Source organism: Canis aureus, chromosome 32 (genome assembly GCF_053574225.1).
Source record: "Canis aureus isolate CA01 chromosome 32, VMU_Caureus_v.1.0, whole genome shotgun sequence".
Lineage (NCBI taxonomy): Eukaryota > Metazoa > Chordata > Mammalia > Carnivora > Canidae > Canis > Canis aureus.
The window spans coordinates 35,702,031-35,712,066 of NC_135642.1; the positions used below are offsets into that span (position 1 = coordinate 35,702,031).

Sequence of the window (10,036 nt, forward strand, 5' to 3'; positions counted from 1 at the left end):
AAGCCGTTCGTGAGGCCGGGACACGGCGGGAGCAGATAGGCTCCATCTGCCTTTGCTTGTGTCCATCCACCGCTCCCCTGGGAGAGCCGAGATCACTCTGTGCTCCTGGCTGTCGTTCAGGCTCCAGGGTTCTGCTAGGGAGCAATGGCAAAGCCTGCCACAGCAGCCTGGGGAGGAGTAAGCTTTAGAAAGGGCAGGCCCAGCAGGAAAGATGCCATTCACCACTTGAAAATCTGTATTAGTCTATTAGGGCTGCCATAACAAATACCAGACTGCAGTCATACATATATATAAAGATTTTATTGATTTATTCATAAGAGACAGGCAGAGACAAAGGCAGAGGGAGAAGCAGGCTCCCTGCGGGGAACCCCATGTGGGACTCGATTCCAGGAGCCCAGGATCATGACCTGAGCCACCCAAGTGCCCCCAGACTGGGGTCTTAATAGAAATTAGCCTTCTCACACTTTTGGAGGCTGAAAGTCCAAGGTCAAGGTGCCCCTGGGTAGGTTTCCTCTGTGGTTTATTTTATGCATTTATGTATATATTTATTTAAAGATTTTATTTATTTATTCATGAGAGACACGGGAGAGAGAGAGAGAGAGGTAGAGGGAGAAACAGGCAGAGGGAGAAGCAGGCTCCATGCAGGAAGCCCAATGCAGGACTTGATCCCGGGACCCCAGGATCACACCCTGGTCCAAAGGCAGGGGCTAAACTGCTGAGCCACCCAGGGATCCCCCTCTTCTGTGTTTTAGAGATAGCCTCTTCATTGCTTCTCACATGCTTTTTTCTCTGTGGGCACACATCCCCTGTGTCTTTTTGTGTGTCCAAATTTCCCCTTTTATCAGGATACCAATCAGATGGGATTAGGGACCACAGTGACAGCCTTATTTTAAGTGAATCACTTATTTAAAAGCCCTCTCTTCAAATAGAGTGACATTCTGAGGTACCACAGGGGTTGGGTTTCCACATACAAATTTTGTGTGTGTGCGGCGGTGGGGGGCAGGGGCACAACGTAGCCCGTAACAAAACCAAACACCGGGCACTGAGGGGGGCACTTGACGGAATGAGCACTGGGTGTTATTCTGTATGTTGGTAAATTGAACACCAATAAAAAATAAATTTATTATAAAAAAAAAACAAAACCAAACCAAACACCAACCAATGCTTATTCCTGGGCAGGACTGCAAAGATTGAGGACTACCAGGAGGGAGGCATCAAGAGTTGGGAATTCTGGGAAAGTTTCCTGGAAAAGAGAAACTTGGAGTTTTGGGCAAAAGAAAGAAGCCATTTACAAGTGCCTGGAAACACAGGCAGGATATGTTCTGGGGAAGACAAGTGAGTTGTTTAGGATGGTCCTAGGGGCTGATGGTGGTTCTAGGGGGTGAGTGCAGGGGGGGAAGTTGAGCTGTGAAAGGCCTGGGATCATAGAAGAAGGGCTTGGGCTTGATTCTATGGCAGTAGGCAGCCCCTCATGATACCCTTGAGCATAAGAAAGATGGTAACTGTGGTTTAGGTCAGAATCAGGGAAATGACAGATTAATGGTTTTCAAATTTGAGCATGCAGCAGAATCACTCGGAGGGCTGGTTATACCAAATTGCTGGACCCAGTCCCCAGGGGTCCTAATTCAGTGGGTCTGGGTGGGTGGAACTTGAGAATCTGCGTTTCTGACAAGCGCTGTAAGTTTAGTGCCCACCTTCATCACTTTCATTGGCAGTTGCAAATACAAGTTATGAGTATCACTGGAGAGGGTTTCAGAACCAGTAGCGCAGCAGTCACCTGCTCTGCCTACTGCCAGTTATCAATGGTAGAAAAAGAAAGCTGACTTCAAAAATTACCAGGGGCTCCTGCTAATGCTGTGTATCTCAACATGACAACCGCTGGAAGCTTTGCTGGAGGCCAAGATGGGCAGTGGGGAGCGGGCAGGGAGGGGTCTGTTTCATCTCCCGAAGAATCCCAGGCTCAAGGGTGGAAGGTCACGCCCCCACCAACTGGCACACTTTGCAGACACGGGAACTGAAGCCCTGAAGGTGACAGCTTTAGTAGGGGGTATTTCCAGGCCCTGAGCCGAGAACCTTGGGTCTGGGTGGCCCTGGCATCCAGCGCTTTGTGCAGGAAGGCTCCCGGGGCACCTCCTCCTGGGTCCACCGGGCCAGGCCCCTGCGAGGGCACTGCCATTTGGGGTTGGAAAACAGGTCCCAAAGAGCTGGGTCTCTCGGAGCAGGCAAAGGACAGCTGGGCAGCGAGCCCGAGCAGGGGGCGGAGCTTTCCCGCAGCTCTGCGGGGAAGCAGCCCCGGCCCCGCCCCGCGCAGCGCAGGCCCCGCCCCTTCCCCGCCCCGTACAGCCCCGCCCCCGCCCCCACGCAACACAGGCCACGCCCCGGCCACGCCCCGCACAGCTCCGGCCCCGCCCCCTTCCCCCGCCCCGTGCACCCCGGCCCTGCCCCCGCCCCGCATGCGGCCCCGCCTCGCTCTGGGTGGTGTCCTCAAGCCGGTGCCGCGAGTGTGGCCGCCTGCCTGGCTCCGCTGGTCTGGCTGAGTCAGGCTCTGCTGCCAGCATAGTGACCCTGGGACAGCTGAGAATGGGGACTGGCGACAAACAGGAGGGAGGGGAAGGGGTGTGGCCAGGTTGGGGAAGGAGCGCTGGACCAGGAGCTGGCCCACCAGATTCCCATGGGAGCCTCCTCTTGGAGGACTGTGTGACCGAAAAGAACTCGCTGAACCTCTCTGGGCTGCACTCATGCAACGAAAAATTCCAGTAGACTTGGTGTGCGCCCGGGGCTGGGGCTGCTGCGGTGACCAGGACCCACGTGGCATAGAAGCCCTGGTTAAGGATGTGACCTCGGAATCCCAGTAGCTTTCACACCCTACTGACTGGGTGACCTTGGGCAAGATAACCAACCTCTCTGTACTTCATTATCCTCATGGGTAGTTTGGTAGTAACACCTGCTCACAGGGCTGTGAGGATTAAATATATGCGTAGGTGTGAAATCCTAAGACTAGTGTCTACTAGGCACTATTATTAAGTGTATAAGAATCTTCATTATTAGCTATCGCTATCTTTACCCTCCTGGAGCTTGTATTCACTGACTTTAGTTTTAAATTTCCTTTTTATTATGAACCATCTGATATATATATATATATAAAAAACACTGACAGTGTGTTCCCATCACCCTATTTAAGAAATAAAGCATTATAAATCCATTCTATTTGCTCTAACTTTAGTCAAGCCTTGATATTTCCTGCTTCCAAAACCTCTGAAATCCGCTGCCTCCGACCCATCCTCTGCAGTGCTCGCAGTCTGGGTGAGATCCACATCAAACACAAATGGGACCTGGCCATGACTCTGCTTGAAAATGTCCACCTATAAGATGAAGATAAAGTCATGCACACCCCCTTCACTTCTGATCCTCACTGATTCTTCCTGTTTGGTCTCTGCCGCCCACTTTGGTAAGTTCCTCTTACTATTTCTTAAATATCTCTGTTCTTTGTGTATGTTGGCCCCTCTCTCTGGGGTCCTGTGCATTCCTTCCCTCTCTCACTCATTCCAGGAGAAACACCATCTTTTGAATCCCCCCGGGCTCCTGAGCACCTTCCCCACTGGTGTGTGTGTCCCCATCTGTCCATGTGTCTGTCTGTCCTCCCCTAGACTGTAAGCTCCTGGCAGTGGGCCCTCCAATGACTCATTTTCATCTGCTCCTAGTAAAAGAAAGGCATGTCCTACACTACAGTTGTAGTTGACTGTAGTTGACTGTGTCTGGGGCACCCTGTCCTAGGGTGTCCACCCAGTGACTCCAATGTCATCCTTTTCATGGGATGACATTACAGTCCCTCAGCAGTAAAATCACTGGGGAAGAATACAGAGATCGTTAAATGGGGTCCCCATTTTAAAGACACTCCAGCACAGTGCTGTTTTCCTACTGTGCCCAGTCCCCCTTCCGAGCCCGTTCCTACTCCTCCCTGCTTCTTGCTCCATCCCTGTCTCCTCTCACTGAGGACACTGGGTTCCTCATGAGGAGTGGATCTTCCCCAGGGACTAAGATACAGGACATGCAGTGACCGTGTCATGGATCCAAGAGGCTTGTGGATTTGGGGAAACCGAGTGGATGTCAAGCCTGGCTCCAGAGAGCCCAGGTTCTAGGAGCAGAGAAGAAATGCTCCCAGCCTGTTTCTAACCGGTCAGCTATATTTGCGAAGCAGATTCTTTTCACAGAAAGAGGGAAACCTAAGTCCCCATTTAAGCAAGTTGGAAATAAACTGGTAAGTGTCCCCAAACTCTAAGGAGGAAGCTAGAGGGAGCTGGATGGAGGGGGGAAGGGGAAGGGAGGGTGAGGAGAAAAGAAGACACTTCTATGCCTCCATGGATATTTTGAATTTTGTACTATATTCACATCTGACCTATATTTTCAGAAATGAAATCATACGTTGGGTGGTAATCAGAAAAGCTGGGTTCCAGTGTTGCAAATGCCAATTACCAGTCTGCTCACCTTGGTCTCCCTGAGCCTCACTTTAATAACCACCCAGTTCCCAGCTCAAAGAGTAGGTACAAGGGAGACCTTTTTAAACTTGGTGGGGCTGGGCACATTTAATTATTATTTACTCTTCATTCAGCTCGTCTCAGTAGACAATAACCGAGCCCTTCTCTATGGCCGCAGTGTATGGGTCTCTCTGTATGAGCGTGGGTGTGTGTGTCTGGGCATGAGTGCGTGGGTCTGGGTGTGTGCGCTTCTGGACATGTCAGGGTGGCGTGTGGGATGACTGTGAAGTTGGCCATCACAGGATCCCTGCCTGAAGGAGCTTTGGCACAGCAGGACAGGTGACCAAGTAAACAATGTCCTCTCGAACACCTCTTGAACTCAACACTCTTGAATCCTGTTAAAGGCCAAGCAAGGGGATGAAAAATGTGGGTGCACAGGGGAGGGAACATAAATTCAGGCAGGGGCCTTTGCATTGGCTGTTCCCCCTACTGTTCCCCCAGGATCCTCAAGGCCCACCCCCTTGCATCCTCCAACTCTTTGAGCAGATGTCACCTTCTCAAGGAGGCCCACTTGGGACGCCTGGGTGGCTCAGTGGTTGAGCGTCTGCCTTTGGCTCAGGGCGTGATCCTGGGGTCCTGGGGTCTAGTCCCTCATTGGGCTCCCTGCATGGAGCCTGCTTGTCCCTCTGCCTATGTCTCTGCTCCTCTCTCTGTGTCTCTCTTGAATAAGTAAATAGAATCTTTTTTTTTTTTTTTTTTTAAAAGACCCACTTGACTGCCTTGTTTAAATAGCAACTCCAACCTGCACTCATGGAACTCGCCTATTTTTAGCCAAAGGCCTCATTTTCAATGACAGTAAAGTTACCTATAATAAAACTAACTTGAAATACTGTGTATTTTACTCATTTTAATTATGTTTCCCTCATGTCCTTCATTAGAATGAAAGGGACCATGTCTGTTTTGTTCACTGCCATGCATCACCCCACTCCTCCTGGAGCCTAGAACGGTACCTGGCATAGAGGAGGACACTCAGTACGTATCTGGGAATATGGTGGTGATGGGGTGGTGCTCAAGGGTGGATGGCAGAGTGGCCGTGGCCATGTCTGTGTCCAAGGCTACAGCCGTGGACTAAGGGAGCGCCCTGTGATGTGGGATTGATGAGCTGTGGATGGTGGAGGTGGGAATGCTCCAGTGGGCACGGGGAGGAAGATCTGGCCTGGAGAAAACCTGAGACATTTTGGGGGTCATTCTGTAAGCTCCAAATTCCAGCTCAGTGGGTGTCCCTTCCCTCTGCTATTCTGAGAAACTGAGCCTGTTGATGTGGAGGAGGGGAGATTCAGGGGCCCTGCTGGTTTGTTGGGGAAGGTGATGGTGGACCCATTTGTGAAAACCAAAGGCCACTGGTAGGTCCCTTGCCTATGAGAGAGAACCTGTGGTGGTGGTGGTGGTGGTGGGGTAGGTGTTGAGAAGGTAGGAGACAGCAGGAGTCCCTGTGCTGGTGGTGGTGGTGGCTGGATTGTAGACTCAGAGCAGAGATGTTTCTGTGAGTGTCAAGGACAGAGAGTAAGGCCCTGGTAGAGAGCACTCTTAGGGCCAGAGAAGAAATAAAGCAGACACTGAGGCCAGGTTGGGAAGGGTCCTGAAGACCAGGCCAAGGAGTCAGTAGAGAACCCTGGAGGCCCAGGGAACATACGAGTCTCTGGAGCTGAGAGTAGGACGTGAGCAGCAAAGGAAGGAAGCTGCATTTGGGAAGAATTGCCACTCAGAAGTCTCTTCCGATCTTTACAGAAGGGGAGGAGGAGGCGGCATGCTGTCTAGGGCTTGTAGACAGAGAAGGGGGCAGAGTGAGCATTTCACTTTGGTGGCCTATTCATTGACTTAGTGTGTCTGGACTCTATGCTGGGGCCTGGGGGTGCCAAGAGGAATCAGTCCTAAACTTTGACCCCATGTAAGGGAGAGGATGCCCCCGGGTGAGATGTGATAGCATCAAAGAGGCTGTGATTATGCCCAGCTCAGAAACCAGGGAGGGCTGCCTGGAGAGGGCATCTGAGCTGGGCACTGAATGATGGTCTGGGGTTTGAAAGACAGTTGATCCGTAGGAGATGACTTTTGACTTAGGAGCCCCAAACCAAGGGGTTTTGATATGCACTAACTATTGTATTTAATTCCCCTAGCTATTCTCAGAAGAGGTAGTCAAGGCAGAGGAGGGGATTTATTTAATGGATAAGGAAATAAAGATCTTGGGACCAAATCCATAGAGGGTAAGTGCCCAGCCCTAGGTCACTAGCCTGAAAATAGCAGTTGCTTGGAACCCAGGGCTTTTGGACTCCCAGCCAAGTGCTCACCCTGCAAGTCCACAGCAGCCTCTGGCTATTTGGAGTTCCAGTCACTGTGGCTTTCCAAGGTGCGATGGAGAAGCTGTCAGCTAATCTTCAGCTCCTAGGATTTTTTTTTTTAAGATTTTATTTATTTATTCATGAGACACACAGAGAGAGAGAGAGAGAGAGAGAGAGAGAGAGAGAGGCAGAGACACAGGCAGAGGGAGAAGCAGGCTCCATGCAGGGAGCCCGACGTGGGACTCGATCACGGGTCTCCAGGATCAGGCCCCGGGCAGAAGGCGGGGCTAAACCGCTGAGCCACCTGGGCTGCCCAGCTCACAGGATCTTGATCTGCTTCCACCTGACCCCGCAGAGAGGATCCAGGACACAGACCAGTGACCCAGTCTCAGTTCCTCAGTGGTCAGCCAAGGGCAGTCACAGGTCAGGGGGGGAAAAGCTCAGGAGACTTTGAGTCTGAGGGCTTGTGGCTGAGATGTCCTGGCTGTAGTCTTCAAGGCATGTCACCCACCCAGGGCTTTCGAGTCTGCTTCACCATCAAGTGGGGACACCATTCACCCCAGCATTTCCCACCTTGGTGAGCCAAGAAATTGAGGGCGTAAACTGAGGGAACATAAATTCAGGCAGGGGCCTTTGCACTGGCTGTTCCCCCTACCGTTCCCCCGGGAATCCTCAAGGCCCACCCCCTTGCATCCTCCAACTCCTCCAACCTGGAGCCTGACCGTCCCAGAGAGCAGTGAGCCCTGTTGGCTTTGAGGGACTGGGGGTTGCCTGCACCACTTGCGTGATTACGAGAATGCAACCACTCTGCCTCCTGCAAGCTAACCTTCTCTGAGCCCTCACCGGGCCCAGAGCTAAGTGCTTTCTGCACCGGTAATTCATTGACTGGAGCATGGATTGGCAAACGCTGGAAGGAGAACTATCATCAATATGTACAGTCTGTGAAGATGATGAAGTGGGCTCACAGAGCATTGTGATTAATGGATCCAGAAGTCTCTGAGAGCAACGGGGAGCTTTGCAGACCGTGTGCCCTGGCTCCTTGGCACAACTCTGGTCCTTCGCTTCCTTCATTTGAGTGACTGACGTCCTCAGTACACAGGCAGCCAGCTCCCTACCCTCAGCCCCCAACCCCTGGATGAGGTATTTAGGCCCCGAGCCAGGCCAGCTCTAAGATTCCTATTCCCGGGCAGCTCGGCTACAGCCCCAGGAGGACAGCCAACAAGGGGCCCAGCAGCTTATCGCTCTGCAGAGAGTCTCCAGCGGGCAGACTGTCTCCACTGCTGCTGAGCCAAGCTGATAATGAGGACAGACCCTTGTGTTTACTGTGGCTGGGAGAGTGGGGCCTCCTGGGGGCGGCCCCGGCTCCTCTGGGAACAGACTGTCTGTTTGCTGAGATACCATCGCATTCCTGCAGCCGTGGCCACCCCAGGATGGATGGTGGGGGGAGGTGGGCGAGGGGAGGGGAGGAGGAAATAGGACAGCTGCTGGCCCTCTGCTCCCCTGGGGCCCACATGGAGAAGGCTGCCTTACTGGGTCCTGGCGTGGGGGGTGGGGATGGGGGGGGGTCTATGGTTTTCTGGCCTGCTTGTTAAGTACTTCATAAAGGTCAGTAATAGCCAATGCGGTCACTCCCCTCTACAGTTTACAAGACATTTTCTCAACAATTGTCTATTTTGCTCTTCCTGAACCTTCTGTGTAGGTAGTCTGGGGTGATGACGTTTCACAGGACAGAGCTGCGTAGGCAGGTAGGAGCAGAGGCCGACAGCATGGCCCCTGACCGGGCCAACCCGCGATAGTAGCTAACACTTGGAGTGCTTACCGTGTGGCAGTGACTGTCAAAAGCTCATGAGATGTGTTAGCTTGTTTCTTCTTCACCAACCACCCCTATGAGGTAGGTGCTATCAATATGTCCATTTTACAGATGGGGAAATTGAGGTAGACCCTGGCAGAAAGTTGGAAGGCTGGGATTTGAACCCCAGTAGCATGGCTGCAGAATCTGCAATTTAACCACAGGGCTGCACATCCAGCTTAAAGCCCACTAGTGATAGATAGCTTTCGGACTGGTTTACAGAGGCAGATTTGGGATTAGGCCTGGAGTCAATACCCAGAGCTGACACCAATGAACCCCAGAGGCCAAGCCTCCCCCAAGTCTCTGTTTCCTCCTCTGGAAAGTAGAAATGATGCCTGCCTTGGCAGTGGGGGTGAGAAATGCTGGGTGAGAAGGTTCTGGCACATGGCAGATTTTCTTTTCTTTTTTTTTTTTATTAAATATTTTATTTATTTATTCATGAGAGAGAGAGAGGCAGAGATATAGGCAGAGGGAGAAGCAGGCTCCATGCAGGGAGTCTGATGTGGGACTCGATCCTGGGTCTCCAGGACCATGCCCTGGGCTGAAGGCGGTGCTAAACCACTGAGCCATCCAGGGATTCCCCCCAGATTTTCATTAAATAATTATTATTATGACTTTGGCAGCCGAGTTGGGGAGGGGTCTGCCCAAAACTGAGACTGCAGACGACTATCTCTTCAAAGAGAAGCCCAATCTTCCTCGGCTATGGGAGCACAGGGGAGGAGGGACATCTAGTTGAAGGGATCTGGTGGCTTCAGAGGAGGCCCCATAAGTGAGTGGTTGGGACTCTGGCTTCAGAGCTCGGCTGACTTGAATTCAAGTTCCAATATCCAGCGTGTGCTCTCTGGGTGGCCTTAGGGAGTTGCTTAACTTGTCTGCAAGATGAGAACACTGATAGAACTTTCCTCGAAGGGGTGTGAGAATGGGTGAGATCATTCAGGGAAAGGAGCACTGTGCACACTGGCTGGCACATAGTATGTGCTCAGTAAAATGTGGTTGCCATCAGCGGCCGTGGGAGGGGGTGGTAGAGCAGTGGCCCCCAGCAAAGGCGTCCATGTGCTAGTACCCAGAACCTGTGAGTATGTAAGGTGACATGGACAGGGGGGTTGTGCTTGCTGCTGGACTTGAGGTTGCTAGTCAGCTGACCCTGAGATGGGGAGATTATCCTGGCTTGTCAATGTGGACCCACTGTAAGGTAATAAAATTTGAGTTGTTTAAAGCTGCTAAGTTTGTGATAATTTGTTATCGCAGCAAAAGGAAGCTAATACAGGGTATAAGTTGGTGCTTGAAGACTGGCAGAATGATAACAAGCCGAGGCAGGGCTCAGATGTATGAGAAGAAACTGTACCCAACGGCCTTGAGGCTAGAAAGCACAAAGC

The 10,036-nt window shown here is 51.9% G+C and overlaps 1 long non-coding RNA gene across 2 annotated transcripts; it reads left to right on the top strand.

Annotated features, from left to right (window-relative positions):
* The first annotated feature begins 2,463 nt into the window (after positions 1-2,463).
* LOC144303421 (uncharacterized) lies at positions 2,464-8,242 on the top strand. Of its 2 annotated transcripts, XR_013370482.1 has the most exons (4): positions 2,464-3,448; positions 4,032-4,258; positions 4,409-5,507; positions 6,650-8,242. It is a non-coding gene; the product is annotated as an uncharacterized LOC144303421 (long non-coding RNA). The 2 variants fall into 2 exon arrangements; XR_013370481.1 differs by having other exon boundaries at positions 2,464-4,258.
* Positions 8,243-10,036: the final 1,794 nt, after the last annotated feature.